This window comes from Cavia porcellus, unplaced genomic scaffold (genome assembly GCF_034190915.1).
Source record: "Cavia porcellus strain 051 isolate PalLab524CR breed Dunkin Hartley unplaced genomic scaffold, mCavPor4.1 scaffold_10, whole genome shotgun sequence".
Classification (NCBI taxonomy): Eukaryota; Metazoa; Chordata; class Mammalia; order Rodentia; family Caviidae; genus Cavia; species Cavia porcellus.
In genome coordinates, this window is record NW_026947493.1 from 10,845,929 (window position 1) to 10,852,787 (window position 6,859).

A 6,859-nucleotide genomic window follows, 5' to 3' on the forward strand; every position below is an offset into this window, starting at 1 on the left:
GGCTTATTTAGAAATGAGATGTGGAGTTCACATAACCCAAGACAGTCATCGAGGAAATTTCATTCCAATGAAGCAGTTAGGTGAGTGAAAACAAATGAACATAAAATAAGTATATAATAACACCTTGGGAAAATTAAACATTTCTCCATTTAACATCTGTCACATAGATAATCGTAGCAACTAGATTGATTATGGAAGAGGAAACTGTAAGTTTAAAGGGAAGCAGCTGAGTTTGCTTATATCACCTGCAAAGGGACTACTTTCTTTGGCAGATTGATATTGCACAAAGGTTTGGGGCTTCATTAAAGACTTATGGTTGAGTGGTGCAGCAGTATGTTACAGAATGTGTATGTGTGTGTGAGTGTGTGTGTGTGTTATCAGATAATATAGTGCATGATGCTATTATAAAAGAAACTGCTATTATGCATTCTGGATTATGCTGCACTTCAATTGACATCTTCATACAACAATTGTTCACTATCATGTCATATCTGTAACAAGGACAATATTATTACATGAATTATAAGATGATATATGATTGGCATCAATTGAGAACTTTTTTCTTGTGCAATTCTGTAATATTTTAAAAATTATGTGTTTTTGTATTTTCTGAAAAACCTGGTTATAGATCATGGAAGAATTCAAAAACAAATATAAAACATAAACAAAGCCAAATAACACAACAGAATTCTTAAGTTAATCTATGTCAAGGGGCCTTCACACCTGCAAATAATAATGTCTTCTTTACAAGTAAACTTCCTGCTGAAAGCAGGTCAGAGATAACAGCTGTATTAACTTGGAGTGGTTTTGGTGGGGGGAGGGGTTGTTAGTTTTTAAACAATTAGTTTTATGTTCTTTTAAATAATTGCTTCATTATATTTTGTACATCTGTGCAAGGGTCTGATGATGACATTTGGTAAATTTCCAAAAGCTGTAAAACTGGATAACACCAGTAAGCAACAGTATAACTCACCTGTAGGTTAGAAAAAAGGCTTTGTGGAACAGCTCCCCCCTAAAAAATTCCTTAAACAAAAGAACCAATTCTGTTCTGTGAGGAAACGGTTCTGCATCAGGTGAAGCTATCAGACACAGTATTCTCTTTAAGAAGACAGGCTGTAGGTAGCTCAGAAGAGACCAACAAAAATGATAAAAGGTTTGGAAAACAAGACCTGGGAGACAAGGTTAAGAACATGGGAACACTCATTCAAGTGGAAAGAGGCTGAGGGGAGATATAACTGTCTAGCTACAAGTTAAATGATGTTACAATAACAGACATTGATTATTATTATTAGCAGAAGAGGGCAGTTAGAACAAAAGAGCTGTACCCACTTTACTTCATATCAGAAACAATTCTTTAGCACAATAAACATTCATATAATGGAGTTAGCTGCTATAAGAATCTAAAGTTTAGTTGCTGTGGAATCCAAAGGAAATCCTTGAGAATAACTTGAAGCACTTTGTCAGTTTGTGTTCTGGAAAATGGCTTGTAACTCAGTCCTTTTGTAATAAATAATCAGGTGAATCCTTCCTTGCTCCTGTACTTTTGATTGGTTGAGGAAGGAAATGTGTATAAGGACTTCACAGATCCACAAATTACTCCCAAGGGATAAGCACCAAAATTCAGTGTAGGGCTGTGGATCCATCCCAGGGGTGGAAACTTTACATAATTTATGCAAGATCTTGGATTTGACTAAAAGCAGTGAAAAAAATACATATTCAAACCACACATGATTGATATTTCCATTTAAACATAATTAATAAACACAAGAATTTTTGCATTCATTCTTTGAACCACTAGGTAATGAAACTTTAAAAACTTGAAGTTATCAAAAGAATGTAGAGCTGTCCTATGATTCACAAAGTGGGTAAAAGAAACAGGATAAAACCCAGAAATGCATCCTTACTTATATACAGTAATGTACATTCTTTATTATAGAGAATTTACATATGATAAGAAAGTGGGAAGGTAAAATAAATTTTATTTTAAAATGTATTATGAGGGAAGGATGAATAATTTAAAATTTATCTAAAGGAGTTTTTTGGATAAAAATAAGGTCAATAGTTACACATGACACCAAAAGCAAGTCTTGCTTGATTAAAACAATGATTCTTAACAGCAAATAATGAGAGATAATAGAAGAGTGTTGTCTCGCAATATTCTCAAATTTTTGTCTGGTTTGGTTTTGTTTTCAAACTATACATGTTTTTCCACCCAGTGGATTTGCTATACACACTAAAAGTTACAGTCTCATCCCTGGTAAACTAAGATTAGCATAATGTAGTGGCTTTTCCACTCAGTAATTAATTTGTTGACCATTTACTATTTGATCAAGTATTATGTTAAGCAGTAGGAATAAGCATAAATAAGTGGTAAATCAGATAGGTTGGTAAAAGAGTATAAGCCCAATGGAAAACAAAAGTAAAGCACTATATGACACGTACATGTGCATGATGGGAAACCCAGTTTAAAAACTGGATGTCCAAAATAGAACCTTTTAAAATGGTGACATATGAGCAAAGATATGAAGGATTTGGAGGACTTATGGAGAACTGAGAAAATCCAGTTCCTAAGACAGGAGATTAATAAAGAGATCTAATTGCTACAAAAGCATCTTTGCCCTATCTTCCTCTTTTAGACAGAATCATATTAATTTCCTTCAACTGCTGTATTCCAGTTGACCTTGGAAGTTAGTCATTAATAAAGAATTCATTAATACTCAAAGAGCTCTATATTTGAAAAGCTAAAATCTAGAGCAAAAATTATCTAAGTGTTTGCATATAACTATGTAAATATATATATAAACTTTTACACATGTACATATATATACACACACTATACTTTTATTTTTCTCAAAGTTTACTTAGAATGACATTTGTAATTATATGCTATTAGTCCTTTGCACTATTTTTGAAAACAGATCTTGACAAATGAAAATTTAAGCCTGTATACAGTGATTCCATATCAAAGTTTAAAATATTTTCCAAACAACCATTTAGAACCAACCACACTAAGTAAGGTACCATCAGCTTTAACACAAGAAATCCTGGCAAACAATTATTTTCATTGCAGCACTGACAATTACGTAAATGTGTCTGAAACAGCAATGGGCACCTAATTATGACATCTAGTTATGTTCATTTATGTATACATCTCTTTGAACAACATTTTATTTATAAAAACCACTCATTCAAGGATAAGATAAAGTAAGGACATAAGGATCATCTATATATGAATACTTCATCTTTGCCATATGAACAGAAGTTTGTCTCTTTGACCTGAATTATCTGGTATATATGTTACTCACATATACCTTTATTTTTTCTCTGCTCTTAGGAAGGTGAACAGACATTAATGTGGCCCTGGCTAAAAAAACTGCTGATGCGTTTTCTTTTTCTAACCAAAGGGCTATCTCATCTGATCTTGTTTGGGAGGTGGACGAACTCCAGCTTGCCTCAATCCTTCTGCCTCATCCTCCCATGTACTGGAATTATAGGCATAAACAAACACCTTCAGCTGCAGCTCAACTTGTATTATTTAAGCAAAAAATCAACAAAAGTAGTTCTTTGTACTTAGCGTGAGCAATTATTCTGCATTTAAAATACAGAGAACAACTCAAGAGTACACATCACCATTCCACCACAGACTGGTTTTCTGCCATTTAGGTGTATTCCTTTATTTAACCAACTTGCCCTCTTTCCTTTCTTTCCTTCCATGTTCTCTGACGTCTTCCTTCCACTTTTGTTCCACCTCCTTTCCCTTCTTTGTCTTCTAAAACTGGCGGCAGTTATCACATATCTCAGGTCAGTTCCCTGGACACAGAGCCTCAAGAGAATTGTCGAATTAAGTGATTTGTGGAGGGGCTGCTCTCAGGCAAACAGAGGAAAGAAAGCAATGTGTGTCTGTGGAAGGAACTAAGGGGGTGTTCGCTGGAGTCCTAGCCAGAACACGGGCAGCCTGTGAGGGCCGTTCAGAGACAAGGAAGGTGCTGATGACTTGGGCATTTGTCCAGGTGTAGTGGGAGCAGAGGCCCAGGCCCTGGAAACCCCTGGGACCAGCAGATTCTCACTGGACCGGGTCGCCCAGGATGCCCCTCCTTCCCTGCCCCAGGCCTGGCACGTACAGAAACAGGGACTGCCAGGGACCTGGACGAGGTACACACAGTACTCTGAAGACTCCACAAATGATAGGTTTGTATATTATTTTGATTTTCTTTAGAACTTAAAAGATTGTCCATCCTAGCACAAAAACGTATTTCAAATTTGAGCAATTTGAAATTAAACTTTTAGTTGGGGATTTAGCTAGTGGCATGAGCACCAGGCTTGGCAAGCACAAGGTCGTGAGTTCCATTCCCAGTACCAAAAACAAAAACAAAAACAAAAACAAAACAAACAAACAAAAAAAAACAGTGAGATTAGGCTTCTAACAACCTCTTTTCTCATTCATGAAGTGATGGACAATTCTAAAACTTTGTTGGTAAAATAAAGAAAATGTGCTCCCAACAGTCCTAAAACTTTCAATTTCAAGTGGCCTTTCTTTCTTTCTTTCTTTCTTTCTTTCTTTCTTTCTTTCTTTCTTTCTTTCTTTCTTTCTTTTTCTTTCTTTCTCTCTTTCTCTCTTTTTCTTTCTTTCTTTCTTTCTTTCTTTCTTTCTTTCTTTCTTTCTTTCTTTCTCTCTCTCTCTCTCTTTCTTTCTTTTAGAATCTCTGCCCTATTCTACTAATCCAAAACATTTAATTTTGAATTAAATGTAGTTTAATTCAAAATTGTAGTTGAAAAATCCCTAGAAGCACTGAAGGATCAACTCGGAGCTGAGTGACACCTCTGGACACTTGAAAAATCAAAGTGTTGTCTATACACCAGTATATCACATGAGAACTTCTTAGAAATGCAAACACCAGTTCTCACACCTTAAAACAAAACATTTGAACAAATATCCACAGGAAACTCATGCACACATTAAACTGAGAAACACTAAGACATAGTAAGTTGCTGAAATAAACTCTTCAGGTTTTGACACCTTCTGCTGACAAGGTTATGGAGCTTATAGTTAAAAAATTGAATTTAATAAAATCTCCAAGAACAGGTGGAACTGAACCATTTTCTGAACAGGGTGAAGCAATTGACTACTTTGAGTGGTACTCCCCAAATCACTCATCGCTTTAATAAACAAATCATCCCGGAGTTTTTAATCTTCTTAACAGAGCTGTGAAAAAAGGTGGGTGAGTAATCAGCCTCTGTAACCCACCATGCATCTCTTCCCATTCCCATTTTGGCAAGTCAGTTGAAGTCATTTAAGAAAACTATTCAACAGCTTCTACTTAAACCTTAGAAAATCTTACTTTGATGGGTTATCCAGAAAGGAGGAAACCAAATTGAGTTTTGACTGCCAAAGAGGGAAGGAGTGAATCATTTTCATCCCATGGTTGCCAAATCATCAATCATTTTAAATTAGTTCTCCCTTTCACTGACACCTGGGAAGTACCCAAGCACACATAAGAAAATGTCTTGAAGAAAAATCTAGGATGTAAGAGCCATCATTTGTACTTGTAAGGGCTACCACTTCAAGAAGCTAATATTCCACACCCATTGCTTGGGTTCAGGTTTGCCAATCAAATTGGAGCTCTGTAGTATTTAATATTTGGCAAGACTCTTTGGAACCCTGTAGGCCCGAGGGCACTCATATATTCCACACGATTCTTTTCAAAATATTATCAGCTTCTAAAAAGATGCAAATATGTGTGAGAGCTATAAATTCTTCTGTTTTAAATATCATGCTGTCCCTTTGGGAGAATCTCATGGGCATAGATAATTACTTCTATATGGGGAATAATGAATCAAAACATTTTTTGATTCATATCTACACTCTTCTGGCAGGTCTCTGGCACAAATCACATGCAAATGAATGAAATGCGTTTTGAATTTTACTAGCACAGCTATACTGTACTTCAAACTCCAAAATATATGCAACATGGAGTAAAATAGAATATTTCTACCCCACACATTCTTGTCTAAAAAGATCATATAGAAAACCTAGAATGGCCAATTTCTGTTTTACTGGATAAAGATGATCAGGGACAAGGCTTCCTGCCATTTAACAACCTGGGACAAGATTTGTTGGAGGTGAAAGTAGAATATTAGTGCTCTTAAAAACTTCTAAAGTCCCTGTAGGTTTTTGTGTATCACATGCTACTTTTTGATTTTCCATTGTCTTATTCAACCAACAATCTTTGTTGTATCACTATGAAGTGACAGGCACTTGATTGGTTTTCTGGGCAACTCAAATGGATTTAATAACATTAACATTTAATGGGTGAGATATGCACTCAAATCAATATATATATATATATATATATATATATATATATATTGGACAAAGCACCAGTGGACAAAGCACCACTGGTATAAAGAGAGGATCTAACTACCTACCATATCACAGATAGCTTCTGTGGATGGTATTTAAGAATCAGCATTCTCTAAAAAGGTAAGAAGAGGAAAACTTCTTAGAATGAAAGCTGTATTTGAAATTTAACAAACTTATACTGATTGCAAACTTACTATGTGCAATAGCTTTTCTGAACACCAGATATATAAATACACACACATATGTATGTATGTATGTTTGTGTTAATCCACAAGGATTAAAATTTTAACACATGAGATTTCTATTAGACAAAATGGAATCTTAAAACATTAATTAAAATGAATATGAAAAAAAAAAACAAAGAAATGGCATTGAAAAGAATCTGCTCCCTGACGAAGTAGTGAAAGAAAAAGAATGTTCTCTAAGGAGAAAATATTCTTGAGGGAATATGCTTACAAAGTTTCCTGCTGAACATATTTTAGCATTTTAGACTTAGTT